Source organism: Malus sylvestris, chromosome 12 (assembly GCF_916048215.2).
Source record: "Malus sylvestris chromosome 12, drMalSylv7.2, whole genome shotgun sequence".
Lineage (NCBI taxonomy): Eukaryota > Viridiplantae > Streptophyta > Magnoliopsida > Rosales > Rosaceae > Malus > Malus sylvestris.
In genome coordinates this window covers 13,922,065-13,943,067 of record NC_062271.1, presented here as the reverse complement: position 1 = coordinate 13,943,067, position 21,003 = coordinate 13,922,065, and the positions used below count along the sequence as shown (strand labels likewise).

The 21,003-nt window shown below is 37.8% G+C and overlaps 1 long non-coding RNA gene across 1 annotated transcript; it reads right to left on the bottom strand.

The window, feature by feature from the left end:
- Positions 1-19,460: 19,460 nt before the first annotated feature.
- On the bottom strand, positions 19,461-20,496 carry LOC126592047 (uncharacterized). The gene is made up of 3 exons (XR_007612589.1): positions 20,226-20,496; positions 20,051-20,144; positions 19,461-19,964 (listed from the first exon to the last, which is right to left on the bottom strand). It is a non-coding gene; the product is annotated as an uncharacterized LOC126592047 (long non-coding RNA).
- Between the last annotated feature and the right edge of the window lie 507 nt (positions 20,497-21,003).

The window sequence follows — 21,003 nt, the reverse complement described above, 5'->3', positions numbered from 1 at the left end:
GTTGTCCTCCATTGATGAAGCTTTGTTGAACTTCCCTTTTTTTTTTGGGAAACTAGAAATTTGAAAATGTGGGAGAGACAACATATACAAATTTTGCTTCCACATTGTTGAGCAAGATATTGTGATGCAAGTCACATCTTGTAGTAGTCGAAGGTTTGGATGAACCATATAAATTGAATTTGCTTCGAATAGTCTTGAATTTGCTTTAAAGGTTTGAGAATTGTAGTTGCCCTCCATTGATGAAGCTTTTGTTGGCACCATAAATTGGTTTTGCTTCACATTGTCTTGCTCAAGAGTGTGTGAAGCTTTTGAGAATTGTGGTTGAACTCCTTTGATTAAGCTTTTGTTGGCACCATAAATTGATTTTGCTTTACATTGTCTTGATCAAGAGTGTGTGAAGCTTTTGAGAATTGTGGTTGAACTCCTTTGATGAAGCTTTTGTTGGCACCATAAATTGGTTTTGCTTCACATTGTCTTGATCAAGAGTGTGTGAAGCTTTTGAGAATTATGGTTGCCCTCCATTGAAGAAGCTCTTGTTGGCACTATAAATTGGTTTTGTTTCACACTGTCTTGATCAAGAGTGTGTGAAGCTTTCTACGAGTTGTAGTGTCTTCATTGTTACAGAGGGGAAATGTCTGAAGCAGATGTAAGAGGGCTGAATAGCTTGATCTTCGTATGCCATGCACTGAAGTTGTTGTTGGCTTGCAATAAGACTTTGTTGGTGACTATAACTCTTGTTGGGCATAAGTGCTCCCCTAGTTAAGTTGTCAAGCTTGAGGGTTTTTGATTATTTGTGAATGCTAGGAGTTCACATGTACAAGTTGTACCACTCGTCTTCTAGTAGGTGGAATGAATGGTGAGTTACTTTCATCACTTGGTTTATGGTACGAAGATGAGTTCCTTCTTCACCTGGTTGGTGGCATGAGTGGCAAGTTTCCAAATGATATTAGAGTACGGGTTGTACATTTCATCACCTGGTTGGTGGCATGAAGGAGAGTATGGGTTGTACATTTTATCACCTGGTTGGTGGCACGAAGATGAGTTCCTTCTTCACCTAGTTGGTGGCATGAATGGCAAGTTGCCAAATGATATTAGAGTACGGGTTGTACATTTCATCACCTGGTTGGTGGCATGAAGGAGAGTATGGGTTGTACATTTTATCACCTGGTTGGTGGCACGAAGATGAGTTCCTTCTTCACCTAGTTGGTGGCATGAATGGCAAGTTGCCAAATGATATTAGAGTACGGGTTGTACATTTCATCACCTGGTTGGTGGCATGAAGATGAGTTCCTTCTTCACCTGATTGGTGGCATGAGTGGCAAGTTGCCAAATGATATTAGAGTTCGGGTTATACATTTCATCACTTGGTTGGTGGCACGAAGATGAGTTCTTTCTTCACCTGGTTAGTGGCATGAGTGGCAAGTTGCCAAATGATATTAAAATACGGGTTGTACATTTCATCACCTGGTTGGTGGCATGAAAAGGAGTACGGGTTGTACATTTCATCACCTAGTTGGTGGCATGAAGATGAGTTCCTTATTCACCTGGTTGGTGGCATGAAAGAGAGTACGGGTTGTACATTTCATCACCTAGTTGGTGGCATGAAGATGAGTTCCTTCTTCACCTGGTTGGCGGCATGAGTGGCAAGTTGCCAAATGATATTAGAGTACGGGTTGTACATTTCATCACCTGGTTGGTAGCACGAAGATGAGTTCCTTCTTCACATTTCATCACCTGGTTGGTGAGAATAAGGGCAAGGTGTCGAGGCACATTGTAGCAAGTGTCGAAGACACAAAGTATGTTGAACCCTTTCGAAGCATAGTTGGCTTATGTATGGATGTGTCGGAATGTATGATGTTTATGTATGAATGTGTTGGAATGTATAATGTTTATGTATGAATGTGTTGGAATGTATGATGTTTATATTGATTGATATGAGTGATTCTTATGAATGTTTTGCTATGCATGAAGGGATCTATGTTTTTGATATATGAACCATGTTGGTTATAGCACTTAGTATCACATACTTTGTGTCAAAGTATGCATGTTGAAGCTCTGAGTTGGAGTATAAGGGTAGGTCAGCGTAGACCAAGTGTTCCAATGCTAGGAACGCAAAAGACTCAGAAGAAGTTGTCTGAATTCCTTATTCTTTAAATATTTGCCAAATGGCTTGTGTGACAAAAGATCTCAAGCGGTTGAGAGTCAAAACATTTATAATGTGTATGCTTTCCTATAATAGCATTTCCTTTAGTACATAGTCCTCCACTTTGAAAGAGTGAGGCTTGGCCCCATAGTCATAATAGTCGACGGTACGTTCACCCCTGGTTGTCTTGATACGAACTTTTATCCCTCTTGTTGTAATGGGCTTGCTAAGAGTAAAAATCCTTCCTCTTACCAAGAGACAGATACGTTTGGTAACTTAACGAGTAGCTAAATGAGGCAGGAGATGATGCAATGGGTGTCTGAATGGCCAAGATCTCCTCACTTAGTAGAACTTGACTTCCACTTCCCACTTGTTGATAGGGGTTAACCATATGGGGGTTCCCTTGGTATGTCCTTGCTTCGGTGGAGGTGTGGTTGTGAGCTTGTGCCATCACCTCAGAGTAAGTCTTCCAAGTGTTGGCATTGATCATGTACTTAAAGAAATGATCACATAGGCCTGCCGTGAAGGCCTTGAGGGCGGTCTTGTCATCTGCCTCAGCACGGCGAGAATACTCATGGTTGAATCGACCTGGCATACTCTCGTAGTGACTCGTCCGACTTCTGGTGAATAGTGTACAAGTTATCTGTAGAATGCAAGCGATCGGTCTGGAAGATGTGTTGAGAAACAAATAGTTTCCTCAATTCCTCAAATGAGTCTATTGTCTCAGGTGGAAGACAACAATACCAGTTTAGAGCTCCGCCAAAGAAGGTGAAGGGGAAGAGAAGACATCGCTCTTCGTCAGTGTGCATCTGATATGCCATGGTGAACTCAAAGAGGTTAAGGTGTTCAATTGGGTCCTTCCTTCCAGTATATGGTTGTAAACCAAGCTTTTGTTTTGTCTTCGCTTGAATGGGGGTGTCGATGATCCTTCTTGTGAGAGGGCCAGGCCTGGGTTGGTTCCAGTCAGGTATCTCGGCCTGATGTTCGGCCTTCAACTTATTTACTTTTTCAAGGAGATGTAGGACAAGGGGGTCCTGAGGGGAGCCATGTACTACTAGAATTTTCTTTCGTAAGTCTCCATCGCCTCTTGGAAGTAGGAAAGTTTCAGCAAGAGCGTGTGGTTTTTTCTTGGACTCGCTGTACTGACTTTTAGGGCGAGTCTTTCAGAATACCTCATAGTCCTCTATACCTTCATGTTCCTTTGGGACCTGTTGTTCCTTCCCTAGATTGGCAACGGGCCTGGGTCGTAGGAGAGGACCGAGTCTTTCAGAAACCCTTGGGTCATTGATCTTCGAGCATATGTGGAGGGGATTCTCTCGACGTTGCTTTAGGAAGTCTCGGCAGTCACGATAAACGGCTTTCGATCCTTCCAACCCTTCTGCAATGAGGTGTCTTCCTCCACTTCTTCTGCTTCGGGTCAAAGCATCTGGGTTGAGAGAAGTCTCATGTTGATCAATGTTTTGATGATTAGCTCATTCCTCATCAGGGATACCCATGTCAAAAAGAGGTGACCCTCCGTGTTAGAGGGTACCCAGATGATGGTTGATGTCCACAGGACCAACTAGCTCGCGTGTTTGAGTACGCCTAGTTTCGTGAAGCATCTCAAAGAGCTTCCCATACTGCTCCTGGAGGACCTCATTCTTCATTGCTATCTTGTTGTTCTAAGCTTCTAGCTCATCGACTTTAGCTTGAAGAGCAACCCTCTTTCCTTCCTTCTTTCGTTGCTTCTCACTAGGTGCAAGAGGGGTGTCATTCTGTGTGATGTGGCTTCCTTCGTTCCCCATGTTGGAAAGGGATGCCGGGTCAAAAGAGAGTGTACGAATGATGGAAACCAGCTTGGCAAAGTTGAAGAGAGTGGGAATAAGTGTCGTTCCCACAGACGGCTCCAAATGTTGATGCACAAAATCAGCGAGGACTTTGGTACAACAGAAAGTGTTAAGTTTGTGACCTTCGCTAGATTGCTCCGGTCACTAGTGTGGATAAGTATGCAAATGGATAGAGATAGGAAAGCAAGCACAAGATGTATGTGGTTCACCCAGATTGGCTACATCCCCTGAGTAGAAGAGTTCTCATTAATTGTGAAGGGTTTACATAAGTACATAGGTTCAAGCTCTCCTTTAGTGAGTACTAGTGAATGATTTAGTACAAATGACATTCGAAAATATTGTAGGAGAATGATCTCCTTTTATATAAGAGAGTTTCTAGCTTTGTTCTGACATTGACACGTGTCGTGTTGTGATTGGCTTCTGATGTTGACATGTATCGCGCTATGATTGGCTTCTAATGTCGACACTTGTCGCGTTGTGATTGGCCTCCTGGTTGGAGGGAAACTCTTCTAGGTCCTTGACGGTATAATGTTGACCAGTGCTTGGTAGTTTCGGGATTGGTCTGTATGGTACAAACAATATGAAATAATAAAAGTACAAAGATAACTCTCTTTATTATCTCCTCTCCTCTTCATCTATTTTCTCTCTTCCTCTTCCTTCCTCTCTTTTCTTTCTTTCTTTTCCTTCTTTCTTTTCCTTCCTCTCTCTCGTGAGGCTTCTCAACCTTCTTCACCTCTCATTCATTTTATAAACAAAAGAGAACACTATTCACTTTACAAATTTTCCATAAATGAATAGTGAAAATACTGTGCATAAATAGTAACAAACTATTCATGTGGGCTATCCACATATTATTCACAACACTCTCCCTTGGATGGCCACAAGTGTTCGATTGACTCTTTAAAATCTTGATCTGTTTTGAATGCTCCCCCTGATGAGTATCTCCCATTGATTTCAAATCATTGAGGCTGATCGTTAATCATTTTGCTTCAGTCTCTTAGTAAGAAGAGTTGACGAAAGAGGTGCTTTACTTGTTGTTAATTTTCCACAGGCTTGTTCTTAAACTAGGTTGGAGGGCCTTCTACTAGACTTCCTTCAAAGGTCTGAATTTACTTCTTTTATCTGGAGCTAAATTTAATTCAAGGGTGGTGTACACTTGATCTTGAATCAAACTTGTGATTTCTTCAAGGACCTTCGTGGCTTAATCTTGAATGCAGTTGTACCGTGAGGAGCTTCACGTGGCAAGTGATATTCGGCTTTGTAGGGGATGAATCAGCACGTGTTTGTTTCGCTTGTCTCCACATACTTCAATGTATCATTTTCACTTGCCTTATTTGTTTCCATTGCTTAAGTAGTATTTTCCCTGGGTTTCCCCCATGCATGTGTGGCATATTCTCCTGCAGTATTTGCCCTCTGATGCAGGAGTGGAATGCAACCCTTGCATTTGGATGGTTGATAGGTGCATATTTATGCAACTTAGTTAGCTTGTTTCTTAGCATGTACTTAGTTTAATTCTAGTTATTTTAGTACTTTAAGCTATTTTCGTGTGTTTGTAGGTTCAAATAACAAAGTTGGCAACAAAGTGCTATTTGGAGCATTTTTAGGCCAATATTGGATAGTGCAAGCATGGAGACTTGAGGATGGACGTTTTTGAAGATTAGAAGGCTAGAAATCAGCATGTGTATGTGCAAGTGTGTTGATCTACAACTACAAACATCATAGCTGCCATGTGATGACAAAACATTGTGTTGGTTGCTAGCTGAAATAATGAAGAGCATGTGTGTGCAAATACAAAGGGGAGCACGACACATGGAAGAAAGATGGACAGCACACACATGCAAAAGAGACACACACATGCAAAGAGGTGCATGCACATGGAGACATGAGGATGCATGGAGAGAAAGGAGCATGGCAGCACACACATGGGAAAGAAAGGCACGGCATGGGCAGAAAATGGGTTGATTTGTGGCTGAAATGATGAAGAACATGTGTGTGTGTGAGTGTAACAGCTAGTACATGTGGAGATACAACATAAAGCACGGCACATGGAAGAAAAGAAGGCATACACACACATGCAAAGTGCATGGACAACTTGGAGGGCAGAGAGACACATGCAAGGGGGACAATTCTGCAGCAAGGAAATAGGGGTCTTTTCTCCTTTAACATTCAGCCATCCCTTCTCCTTAAACATACACAAACCATACCACAACAACACATGACATCTCACAAATCCATTCCCTTCCATCCCCTTGTCGTGAGCTTCATCCACTACACTCTTTACATCCACTCATTACCACAACACTCACCCTTATCCCCTTCATTATTTCTGTTTTCATGCACCATTACATTGAATCATTGCACTCAATTGCTGCACATCCTTTGTCCCCTTCACCCATCAGATTCCATTCACTTTTACCTCTACTACATGCACTCATTGCACCACTCCTTCACTTTCCTTGCCCATGCCGTGCATCATGAATCAACCTGCACCTATGACTCATTTCTGCACCATTCCACCTCTCTTTCCTTTATCTACCATGTGCACAGTCATTCATGTTCCCTACTTGCATTCATAGCTGCAACACCACTCCATTTTACCCTCCATGCTTTGCATCATTACTTCACTTTCACCCTTGAATCATTGCTCACACCACCATTCATCCCTTCATGCCGTGCACTTCCTCTATAAAAGGAAGTGTGTGTGGCAGCCATTACAATCAGTTTTTGCTTAATAATTCATCCCCATTTCAATACAACCTTCATCCAAACACATCCATTCATCTTCACATCCATTCCTCCATACAACCAAACCTTCAAACACTCACCAACACCTTGTGCCGTAGTAAAGGAAGGGAAGGAAAGTGCTTGGACATGCATGCTGTCCAACTTGGATCGTTTGAGCGTTTAGGTGTTTTCTTTCTTTTGTTTTCAATGTCTAAATTTGTTTATCGTTGCTTTGTAAGTATGAGGAACTAAACACCCCTTAGCTAGGGGGGAATTCGAAACCATGTTCATGCTTGCAATATGATTTGATTACTTTCAGTTGTGATTCATAAGTTGTGAATTCAATTTACTTATCCATTTGAATTAAAACTGATTTGTGTGTGTTGGTTGAGAGTGCACACTTAATTTTCATGCATAAATCTGATGCTAGGATATAAGGGAGTTTCACCTAATCGTTATGAACTTATATTCACAAGTAGTGAAGGTTGCTCGTCACAACCGTGTTAAGTAAATTCTTGGCATAAGTTTTATGCAATTCATAGTTACAAGTGTTTCGTCAATGCTTATGATTTTCATAGAACTTAATGATTCTTGCTTGTATCTCTATTATGCAATTCATGTATGGAACTTGTGGGGAATGCTTTGGGTTGTTGTATGCAATCATCCAATTCAATGAAATTAGGAAAATCTGAGGGTTAATTAGTGCAATTCACAATTAATCTGGGGCGTTGAGAATTCGTAGTTATTGAAAAGCAACTGAAAATTGTTTTGTTTGCAAGTGTGTCATGTGTGGAGAAGAACCTCCTAGCTAGCCTTCCATCCATTCAATTTACTCAAATTCGTGCAGATTTCATTAGTTCTTTAATTTACTTTTTTTGATTTCAAATTCGTCAAAACCAAAACCCCCTTTACCTTGTTGAGTCATATTAGTTAGAAACTGATTTAGTTTGTGTTTTTAAGTGTTTTGAACCAAGTTAAAACCAAAATTCGTCCAAAAGTGTGTTTAGAGTCCAAATCTGCCCAGTTTGTGATTTTAGGCAGATTTGAGCGTTTTTAGCTTATTTTGAGTCTTTGGAGTTTGTTTTGAGTTCTTTGAGTCTAGTTTAGTGTTTTTAACTTTGTTTATATGTTTTTAAGTCAGTTTAGAGGTTATTAGCAAGCCCTCCTAATCCCCGGTCCAGAACGATCCCTACTTACATTTTTTACTACAATTGATACAAGAGGGTTTAATTTGTGTGTTAAGTTATTTTCGCATCAAATTTTTGGCGCCATTGCTAATCCCTTGTTATATCTTTTTTGTTTATTTTTGTGTGTTTTTATGTTAGTTACTGACCTTGTTTGTTTTCTTGTTTTAGGTACTGGTTTATGCTCGGAGTTCTCATCCGATTCGTGAGCATATCTTGGACTTTGACCACGATTTTGAGAGGACTTTGAGAAGGAATAGGAATTAGCAAGATCGTAACCCACCTATTCCTGAACCTAATTTTGAAGAACATCCACTTGAAGAAAAAGAGGAAGATCCAAACATGGCAGTGGACAATTGACCAATCAAGGAGCTTTCCGCTTCGGGATTGGACAATGCCGCTCCCCTATGCATCCAATACCCCATGGATGCCCTATGGAAGACGAACGAGTTCGAATTGAAATCAAGTTTGTTGCACTACATTCCTAAGTTCCATGGGATGTCCATGGAAGATCCTAATAAACACTTGACGGAATTCGAGGTTGTTTGTTCGAGCATGACCCCTGTGAATGTTAATGGGAGCATTCTGAAAATGAAGGCTTTTCTCTTTTCTCTCTTTGAAAAGGCTAAAGATTGGTTGTATGAGCTAGCCCCCGGAACTGTCACATCTGAAGGAAAATTTTGTGAAAAACAAGTTCATTTGAGCAACATCTATAGCATGCAATTAACAAATTAAAGGCGGAAGCATGCTTGCATGCACTCAAAACAAAACATTACCCAAGAAATTCAAAGCTTAGTAGTTAGGTGAACCAAGACTCAACTCAAAAGAAAGTGAGTTGAGAAATTATACCTTTGTTGATTCCTCTTTGCATATGCAAAGGATAATCACCCAAGGAGAGGGCCTTCATTCCTTGCTTCTTAGATCCATGGATTTGGATGGAAGAATATGTTTCTCCAAGTTCTCAAAATAGAGAACCTCTAAGTCTCCACACCAAGGTAAGATGTGAAGAAGAGATGAGTGACCTTGGAGGAGAAAGATTACAAGCTAATCCCTCCAAGGGTGGCCGGCCTCTTTAGAGAGAAAGGAGAGCTTTGTGTTCTCTCCAATTTCCTTAAAAAAACCCTATATGAATTTTGGCTATAAAGTCATATTTATAACTTTATTCATTGGAGTGGCAAACTTGTAATTAAAGCAAGTTCACTGCCCTTCCTCTAAATGGCCGGCCATAGGGTTTTATTGGGCTTATTGGGCCTTTGTGAATTAAGTTGTCATACAACTTAAGTCAATGGGCTTGACGTTCGAAGCCCATTGGGCCTTGAGGCCCAAAACTAACCCGTGGTCTTTTAACGAACTTTATTCGTTTGATTAATTAACATATTAATTAATCATTGCCATAAATAATTAAACCATTTAATTATTCTTACTCATCTCCTTTGTTTCTTCAATCTCTACCTTACACGGTGTACGATCCGTTAGGTTCCTTTTAGCAAGGCAGTGGGCGATTAGAACTCTTTCAAATCAATTGTGAATTGAAACTTACTTTCAATTCTCCCTTTAGTGTTTATACACGTTTAGGGCTTCCACAAACCATGAGTGACACCTAGCAGTATGTCATGGTTACCCAAGCTAATCAGAAGAGGTGGAGAACCTATTCAGTTTAGGATTACAATGCAATACGGCCTTTCTCTAATACAATACTCTTGATCACATTGTTTGGTTTGATAGTTTATTCATGTCTACTATCCAATGTGATTCATTTACTTATATGATTACTTTGAATGTGATTTGGAACGACTTCCTAAATCTCATTCATACTCTGGCCAGAGATTCTTAATCATATCTTAGAGTATTCTCCCTCAAATGGTTTGAAGGTTAGAGATCCCTTGTTGCTCATTCACTTGCCTCCATGGCTAAGTGGCTTAACCCCAACTATGCCGTGGACACCCGCGAATGGAGTGACTTTGACATAATCAAAGATCAAGGACCTAACCATAAGACAACTATGATGCCTTAGGTCAAATGACTACTTTGCATTATCCCAACCAAGAGTTCTCATGTGACATGAGTATGAGAACTCTTCGTTGATCGTGTTCAGTTAACTCATTCCTTATTGAGCACCTACGTACTTGTCTTGGTGTCAGTCACACCATTGACTCGAGACCAGTCACTCTCACTAAGAGAAGACATAGCACATACTGATCTTAACGGACTGTCAATGCCCAATTGGCAATCCTATGATCAGGAACGTTTATGATATGTATACGAAAGAGAATGGTCTTATGAATCTAACTTCTTTAGATCGCATTCTCCCAATCACATATTCCTTGGACTTATCGTTTAAGCATATAACATTTATATGAGACGGCTTAAACAATAATCTTTGCCCTTTATATTTAAACTATATTAGTTTAATATGTGAAATTTCCGTAAAGTATCATCACATGATTGGTTTTAGGGCACATTTCCAACAATCTCCCACTTGCACTAGAGCCAATCAGCTTGGTCATCAGTGATGATACCTCTTCTGTAGTCATTTCAAAAATGGCTGAGTAGTAGGCCTAGATAATGGATATCTATATGTTATCCATAGAAGCAACCTTGAGAATAACGACGTCACCATTATACATGATTCTCAATCATGTGGTTTAGTCTCTCATTTGAGTTCGGACCTTGATGAGACCTTGATTGCTATCGCCCCATTAGTGTCATAGTGTCAGTAAACTAGAGACACTTTCTGGTTGGAACTGAATAGATAGTTCATAAATGAACTTTCCCATCCAAACAACATTGTTGTAAGCTTCTATATGGCAATATATTTTGCATTCACAATGGAACACACTAAAGTCGTTACTTTTAATGTTTCCATCCAAATATCTCTTTAGTCATAATAAAGAGATATCTTTTATCTCTTTATTCATAATGAAGAAACATCCAATGATGGATTAGATTCATAATCTAATACATTTACGCTTCCATTACGTTACTCCAATTCTTCCTCAATTATTGAGGAATCTATCCTTTAGTATTTCTTAAATACTTAAGGACTCACTTGACAGTTGCCATGGTTCTGATCCTGGGCTTGCACTGATATCGTCTTGTACCTTTCTAGGTACAACTCATATCAATGTTTTTCATACAATATGAAATACATAAATCACCTTTCTGCGTATGCATAAAGGATTCTATTCATGCATTATTTCTTTGGGAGTCAAAGGGTACGTTCCCTTTGAGAAGAGCTACCTCCTAGTCTCACTAGAGTTGTTCTTCTGATTGAAGTTTATTATCATATGAGAAACTTCCTAGCATCTTTTGTCTATTATTAGGGCTTGATATAATCCAATTATATCTTGAAATCTATCATTATAGATTTCCATCCCATGTATATAGACTATATCTCCCATATACATTCTATCGTTATAGAATGTTTAAAGTCATAACTTTAACGAAGACGTATTCTATTCATTTCCAAAATTAATATATCATATATATATATATATATATATATTCAAATTTAGGAATATGATTAACTCCCACTAATCTTTTGTAAACCTAGTAAACAAAAGATTCATTTACATCTTTATGAGAAATCAAACGATTTGATCTTTCTCTCATAAGGCGCTTATAGCTCCCACTAGCTTGCTCAGATCCATGATGGATGGATCTCTACAACTTACATGTCTTGTGATTCATAGTTTTAGACATATATATTATCAAGACTATCTTAATAATGGTTTCGGAAACCCATATTATGTCCAAACATTGAATCACCATTTAGTTGTAGCTAGCAATCTTCGAATTAATTGAAAACAAGACTACGTCAAAGATGGTTTCTTCAAAGTCAACCAATCTTATTGATTGTAGTCACCTTAAGCTACCAATTAGCTATGAAGGTTTCATTATTTCGGGTCAAATGGTACTTTACCATTTCCTTGAGTATATGTCGTATATACACTCAATGTAGTCATAAGGATTTTCATTCTTATTTCTTTCGAATTAAGAGGTGCAACTCTATGACATAGTCATAAAGTTCAAACCATTCAACTGAGACGGTTTACAAATCCTTCTCGACTACTTTGGAGCTTGTGGTATAGGAACTAGGTTGTTATATTTGTTGATTACTATCTTGTCTCTCAAAGAACGCATTCTTTGAGTTCTATCTCTCTTTCATTTGCGCTTAGGCAAATCATATTGTAGGATTACAATGAACTACCCAACAAAACAACATTTGTTAGTTGGTTTATAGAAGCGATATCCAAAAGTCAATTTAAGGATATCCCACAAGATTGTTATCAAACAAATATTGCTTATAAGCACACAACCCCAAATCTTAACATGCTTAAGATTTGTCTTTCTTTCCAACTACATCTTATGGAGTCATGAAAATTTTGGAAGATCTTCTAATTGACAATCATATTGTTTTAGAAGTGTATATCCTATATATGGGTAAAAGATAACATCCAACGAACTAAATCTTATTCGAGTTCGTTCTTCTCCTAATGGAGAAATTCATTATCTTATGATGCTATTTTCCTTGATATCTTTCAAGGAAACTCATCTAAAGTGTTACTTTTCCTTGGATCAAATCTAAGGAGGTGAATACTTTAGACGTCTTACTCATCAACTTACATTTCTTAAATTCTTTGAAACCTTTTGCAAAGTATTCGGACTTGTGTTTATTCAAAATAAATGATAGTCCAACCAAGAGCGATCTTCGGTGAATGTCATCCAACATGAGTAGTATTATGTTGTGGACAAGTGCCACTAACATCTAAGTGAATTAACCTCAACAACTTTGTGATTCTTTCTTCTTTCAAAAGAATAAAGATTCGAACATTTCGCCTCTATACAATTTTAACAAGAAGGTATTGGATCCGGATCTAACGATCCAAAGCATCCATCTATGACCAACTCGTAATTTATGTTTTTAGAGGTATCACAACTGAGTTGGGATTAGTCACTACCTTGCAACCTTTTGGGTTTTAAGTATCGTTATATTCTAAACAGTTAACACTACCATATCATCTCTACTATAGAGACAATCAATTAGATCACAATAATCCAATTATTCATTAATAAAGAACAATGTTTTGTCAAACAAAACATTCATCCATCTCTACTATAGTGACGGAATTAAGTTCCTTAAAATTGGAATGTAAAGACAATCTTTGGTTTTTCCAATTTCTTTGGTAGTTCATATGAGGAAGTTAGTACAATCTGCTTTCGCAGAGATCTTTATTTTATTTACGTTTCGAATGTGAAGTACTTTTCTCTTCTCTCATTAATCTTCTACTTCTTATTAGCCACACTTTTACAACGATTATAAAACATAGTTACTAATACAGAATCAAGCATTCAAGTAGAAGAACCAACTGTTTTGAACTATTCAAGAACAATTTACAACACCTTCGAAATGTGTGTTCTTGACACTTGCAAGACATTTCTTGCAAATACCCCTTCCAATGTCCATCCTTTCATAAAGAAAGTTTGTTCCCTTGGAGTTATTTCGCTTTCTTCATTTGACTTCTCCTTTGACTACAATAGTCATGGTCCCTAAACTCCCACTATCTCTCTTGAAACTTATTTCAATTGTGTTATACACATCAAGCGATTTGGAGAGTGTGTGGTTATTGTTCACTATATAGTTTACAATAAACTTAGTGAACCATTTGGATAGGGACACAAAGGTGAAGTCCTTGCCTAGTTTCCGTTTCTAGAAGTGGTTTAACACTTCAACACTCAATAATTCAAAATCATCATAAGTCCATGTTGATGGGCTATTTTTGTCAACCAACCATTATGTTCTAAACATAATTACAAACTTTCAAGAGTTGTTCAAGGCAACTCTCATTTCTTCATACAACAATTTGTAAGTGAAGAATCATGGCACATAAAGTGTCCATGCCCTTGTGCTTTCTTCTTAAGTTCTTTGTTCATTTAACAAAGAAACAAGCACTAGTGTTTGCATTAGCTAAGGGTTGTTCAAAGCAACTCTTATTTCTTCATACAACGATTTGTAAGTGAAGAACTATGACATTAAAAGTGTTGTCCTCTTTATGATAGACTTATCTAACATGTTCTTCCAATGATACATTATCAATAGGAAGATTGTGAGGATTAGACTACTTAGGTACATATACAATCCATTTAAGACAATCTTTGGGATTGTGGTACCAAGTCCGGAAACTAAAGCATTCGGCTTTTCTTTGTCAAGTTTTGGATAGCGTTTGCAAATATATTGGTAATCAAATACATAATGAATATAAATTGATTGATTTTAAGCCATTTGATTCGGGTCTTTAAATCAAATAGCACCACCCACTATTTTTGGAAAATTCCATATCCCTCATTGGAATTCGAGAGTTTTGGAGGAAACTCTTAGTAGGGTATGGGAGACTCATCATTACCAAGCCCACCTCAGAATTATATCATTTTGGCTAGCAACAATAATGATGAGAGGATAACTCTTAGCCATTTACAACTTTTGTAATTACCCATCTGTTTTGGCCTCTAGAGAATGATTGCCTCAGAATTATATCATTTTGGCACCATTGCACTTAGTTAAGTCATTCCCACCATGCTAGTTTATGTAGGGGTTCAAGCACAACCTCAGAATTATATCATGTTGGTCATACTCGTTGTCTACACTCACTTCATCATATATGTTTATGGACTCCTCCTGGATGTAAGCACATACTTTGAACTTCCCCATTATAGGGTGAAGCCGGTGTATGAGTCACAAACGATTGGAGCCCACCACGGTGGAAGGCCTACGAAGAGATGTTCAAAGCATCTCTCGCTTACAACTTAATATTGTATGTCGGTTGAGGGATTTTAAGGTCTCATCACATATAAACATTCATTTTAATCTTATTAAAACAATTTTGGTCCTATTACAACTATTGGTCCATTTGATTGTTTTTAGTTGTATATAATACTCCCACTATGCTTATAAAACGGTTTTTAAAGCAAGAGTATATGATACTACTAACATAAGGTTTGCATTCATTGATGGACTATATAGTTGCCTTAGGGCCTTAGGATGACTATGAACCTTTGATTTGATCCAACACGAGCTTAGTGTTGAATCTCGGTGATAGGAGCATTTTCATGCGACTTAGTTGGCTTGTTCTTGTGCTTTTACATTATTATTTCATAGTTATTTTAGTGTTTAAAGTCATTTTCGTATGTTTTCAGATTCTAAGGACAAAGTGTGCAAAAAGATGCATTATGGAGCGTTTTGGAGCAGTTTTGGGCATGAATTGAATAACTTATGCTTGGAGCAATATAGATGGACGAAATTGAAGACCAAAGCATGCAAGGAAATCACATTCCCTTAATTTTCTACAAACACATGGCAAAGAAAAGAATGTTGCAGCACACACATGGGAGCACACGGCATGGGCAGAAAAATGGTGTGTTTTGTGGTTGAAATGATGCAAAGAACATGTGTGTGTGCAAGTGTAACAGCTAGGATGATAACATGGCAGTAAACACATGGCAAAGAAAGCAAACACATGGCAAGGAGAACATTGCAGCACATGACATGGGCAGAAATTGTGTGTGTTTTGTGGATGAAATGATGAAGCATGTGTGTGTGTAAATGTAAAGGAGAAACATGGCAGAAAATGTGTGTGTTTTGTGGTTGAAATGATGCAAATAACATGTATGTGTGCAAGTGTAATGGCAAAGCAAAGAAACATGGCAGCAAACCCACATGCAAAGTGGAAGAAAAGCACAAGGCATTGGCAGAAAATTGGTGTGTTTTATGGTTGAAATGATGAAGCATGTGTGTATAAATGTAAAGGGGAAACATGACAACTCATACCCACACAAGCTGCACATGCAAAGGAAATGGAGTGGTCCTCTCTCAAGCCTATAAATACCACCTCCTATATTTATCAAAGAAAACAGATTTTGATCCCTTACCTTAGCCGCACCTCTCCATCACCATTCTCTAAAAATTCAGCCAAACACCACCCCTAGCCACACCACCCATCAACCCTAAACCTTTCCATACCATTCCCCATCCATTCTACACCATAAAAACCACCCAAAACCTGTTCTAAATCTCTTATGCCGTGACTATTGCAAGGAAGGAAGGAGAAGGAACATCTTGTGCCGTGCCTATGCCCAAGCCTTGGGAATGTTGGAGCGTTTCTAGGTGTTTTCTATCTTTGATTTCAATGTTTAATTTAAGTTATCTTTGTGTAATTGCGAGCATGAGGAACTAAACCCCTCTTAGTTAGGGGGTGATTTGAAACTATGTTCATGCTTGCAATATGATTTGATTACATCCAGTTGTGATTCATAAGTTGTGAATTCAATTTACTTATCCGTTCGTATAAAAACTGATTTGTGTATGTTGGTTGAGAGTGCACGCTTAATTTTCATGCATGAATTTGACGCTAGAATATAAGGGAGTTTCACCTAATCGTTATGAACTTATATTCACAAGTAGTGAAGGTTGCTACTCACAATCACGTTAAGTAAATTCTTGGCATAAGTTTCATGCAAATCATAGTAACGAGTGCCTCGTCAATGCTTATGTTTTTCATAGAACTTAATGATTCTTGCTTGTATCTCTATTATGCAATTCATGTAGGGAACTTGTAGGGAATGTTTTGGGTTGTCGTATGCAATCATCCAACCCAATAACTTGTGGAAAAACTGAGGGTTAATTAGTGCAATTCACGGTTAATTTGGGGCGTTGAGTATTCATAGTTTATCGAAAAGCAACTGGAAATCGTTTTGTATGCAAGTGTAACATGTGTGGAGAAGAACCTCCTAGCTAGCCTTCCATCCATAAGTTTCATTCAAATTCATTTACAATCTGTTTTGTTTTACAAAGTTTGTTTTGTTTTCAAATTCGTCAAGAACCAATCTCCCATTTATTTCAAAGTGTTAGATTAGTTAGTAATCACTTTAGTTTGTGTTTTTAAGTGTCTTGAGTCAAGTCATAACCCAATTTCGTCCAATTTAGTGTTAGGTGTTCAAAACTGCCCAGAAAGTGTTTTTAAGGCAGTTTTGAGTGTTTATTTGCTGTTTTGAATCTTTTTGTTTATCTTAGTATTTTAAAGTATAGTTTTGCATTCTTTGAGTCTAGTTTAGTGTTTTAAACTTTGTTTTTACGTTTTCAAGTCAGTTTCCAAGTGATTTAGCAATCCCTCCTAATCCCCGGCCTAGAACGATCCCTACTTACATTCTTTACTACAATTGACAAAAAGAGGGTTTAATTTGTGTGTTAAGTTAATTTTCGCATCACTCGGTCTAGGGATGGTGATTGATTTTAGTTACGCGTTTAATCACATTAAGGCGTGTTGTCTTATTGGGCGTTGGACCCGCTACTCCATTTTCATGCATATCAAATAAAACAAGAAAGGAGTACTTCAAAGTAAAGATGAGCTTATGCTCTGTACAACATTTGATCAAATCAAATTACAACCAAAATCTAATCTACACATTCCCATGGTTCAAACAAATTTGAAACGGCCTTTCACATAGCTCAATTATCGTAGGCTTAGGTTCATAATCACCCTTTAATTAATTAACGCTTTAACTAATTAAACTTGAATGCAACATTTTCATTTGGTTTTTGTATCCATAAAATTGATTTAAATGGAGCTAAATGAAATGAAAATCCAATTCTCATTTAAAGAGACAAAACAATTTTGTTCTCTACCTAATTTGGGCCAACATGCAATAACCACAACTTTTTGGGCTATATTGCGAAACACAAACTTTTGGGGTCACTTTGTAAAAACACAAAAGTCCACTACTTCATGTAATTACAACTAGAACCTAAAAATTTCAACAAATACAAAAACTTCATTAAAGGAACAAAACTATTTGTCCTTTAGCATTTTTGGACCTAAACGTAAAAACATAAACTTTTGGGCCAAAGTGCAAATACACAAATGTAATTGCATAAAAGCCCCAAAAGTACCCTATTTTAATAGGGTGGCCGGTTTTAGATATTAAAGGGAGTGATGTGTGTGTTGATTTGTAGTTTTGACATAAAGTCATGCATGAGGTGCATGACACAAAAGTCATGCAAGTGGTGTGTGTAAAAGGGAATTAATCCTTACACACCCATCAATATTTCTATCACCTTTCTAAATAAATATCTAACACATTTAAACATTTGAAAAGCACAAAACAAAAACTTTATGAAATAAATCAAAACTTTGAATCAAAACACCAAACTTTTTGTTCTTTGCTAAAATATCAAGAACAATGAAGAACATTCATGAAAAACTCAAAAATCTCCATGAACATTTTTCACCCAAAGACCTCCCAAAACCATTCAAACTTAAGGGAAATAACATATAACCAAACTAGGGTACATAGGGGTGTTGAACAAAAACAAAATAATAATAATAAACATATGAAAAAATAGAGTCCACACAAATGGGGTCAAACTACAAGGTGTAATCCAAGCCCAAAAGATGAGGATGGGCTTTTACCCACAAATAAAATTTATTTTCTCCTACAAAAGGGGGGAAGTAACGTGCACAAAAGAAAAAAAAAGGTGCTCCCCATTTTCTGCAAACAAAAAGGAACGTGGAGTCAGAAATGGTGGTTAACAGAAAGTGGCAGGAGGTCATGGCCTCTACCTCTCCCCCACGTAACAAATTCTAGAGCTTTCCTAGGATGCCTATAAATAAGCATCACCTGCAGCAAGTAAAAAGGGAGGAGACAGAAAAAAGAGGGGAAACTCTGTAGAAAATAAGAAGCAACTTTTAGAGAAAATACCAAAAGCAACAAGGTGCTGCCAGGAAAGAGAGCAAGCTATTCAACCATTTTGTGCTTTTGAATCAAGATCCAAAAGAAGAACATTCATCACCAGGTATGAAGCAAGTTCTTTTAAAATTATTCTTTTTCTCTTGTTTGATGTTATGTTGCAAGAAGAACAAAAAAAATTGTGGCAGCAAACACAAAAATAAAAAGCTACAATGAATGAGGAAAGGGAAACAAGCAAGAGCATATAAGACCTTTGCCTCTTTGTTTGGCGTTCTTCACCAATTAAATGGAGTTGGAGACTCTAAATATCCACTGACTCCCCAGCTGCAGCAGAGATAATCTCCAAGAATCCCATGAATTTCTTCGGGGTGGCCTAGACCACCCCGTGAAATTTTAACCAAGTTTAAATGGTCTACTCATTCGCCAGATTGTCAAGTGCAATTTCAAAGTTCTAAGCTTGAGTTCCTGAGAAGTAAGACAGCAAGGAGTCAACATATACAAAGATGCAACTCAAGAAAGAGAAAATAAATTATTCTATTTGGTGTTTTTGTTTTTGCTACCCACGGGTACAAAACATGGAGGATGGCTTTGGCTAAAAATTATATGAAAACTTATTGGGGATAAAGTCCAAGAAAAAGGAGAAAATGGAAAAGATGGTTAGCAAAGGAAAAGGAAGCCAAAACTGCCCTTGACCGACTCATGCTTGGTCCAATTCCACAAAAGAAAAATTCTTCAAATCAACTTTTAATAAAGACAAAGGAAAAGAAGAAGACGTCTTTCGAAGGACCTAAGTGTGACTATCAGTTTGATCAAACATTGGGTCAAAAATGTTGACCATGCCAACCTCTAAATACATAGCTAAAGGACATTTGTTCCCTTACCACGGAAAAGTTAGATTAAAAAGGGTTCAAGCTGTCTCAAGTTCAATAAAAAAAAAAAAGAAAAAAGTTTACTGTCAAACCTTCCAAATTAATCAGAAAACTCACCCACATGGCAGCCTTCATATTAACACCCAAAGAACTAGAAGACAAATCAAGACTACAAAAGATTTTGGGAAAAGTATCACTTTATGCAAGTGTTAAATATCAGAGGCAAAACATAAATGGGAACACAAAAGAGGTGTCCAAATGTCCACTGTTAAGACCAGTCAAATAATCCTTTATGCGGAAACAGAAATGCCAGAGAGTGATAATACATCAAAACCCATTCAAAAGTATAGTAGATACTATGAGCACGTTACTACAAACTTCTGAATGCAGAATCTCACCTTTGGAGCCATGAGTCAATAATTGTTTTCAACGAACTCGGTACTGCAAATAGTGTATCCAACAGCCAAGCCTGCGACGCCTACATAAAAAAATTTATCATAGTTCAGAGCAGCTTCAACCCACTCCAAATCAAGTACAGAAAATAGAAAACGAAAATGGAATGACCTGCTGGTTATTTTCTCCTTTTCACTTTGAATTTTCGGTACACAAGAGAAGCATAAGCAAGATGGTACAGCAGAAAGAAAAGAGAGTCTGTGACCTACATAAAAAGGTCTCTACAGTTTAAGGAAAGAAGATAAATTAGAATAATTCAAAAGAGTTTGAATTCCACCAAGCTTACCCATCTTCGTTTGGAAATCAACGGCTGACAAATCCAAAAGGAATTTCAAAAAATATGGCGAAATCAACGGGAGCTGCCTTTAGCTTCTGGTAGAAGAACACTGTGCGTCAAGAGCCAAGGAAAAAGAGGATTCCTTTGAAACCATCTCGCAAGCAGAGGGGGTGAAATAACTGAACCCCTTACGTGGGAGTCTGCTCAAAGAAAAGTAAATATTGAAGACCCACTTTGCCTTCAAGTCTCTGCCACAAAAAAAAAAAGTGAAAATTGTACTTCACATGGGAGTGCTCACGTGAAGAAAAAGGGAGTGGTTGAAATTGGAAGTCCTATTAAAACTTGAAGCCTTAAAATCACATAAAAAAAAAGAAAACAAAGCCTGTTGTCAGATTAAATGAAAACTTGGGTCTTGGAATAAATGGGTTCAAAATCCCATGGCAAATGGGTTTGAAAACTCAAAAGCAAAGTTATAAAAAGGGGGGGGGGGGGGGCTTTCATTCTTTTAAAGTTTCAAAAAGTCCTATTTCAAATAGGATGGAATTGCTACAAAACCATGAGGAAAAGTCAAGCAAAGATAAAGTCCCAATTTACTAGGATTAAAATATGAAAGAAGCTTTTCAGCAAGCTAATGGAAGTTAATCCCGTGAGTCTATCATTTTGTTTTCACCAAAGTGGATTTTGTAGATTCAAGCACCCATTAAGTTAGATCCAAGTCAACGAAACTTACAGTATAAGCACAGAGACAATGACAACACAAGTCATTCCAAACACCGTGGACGCAAAC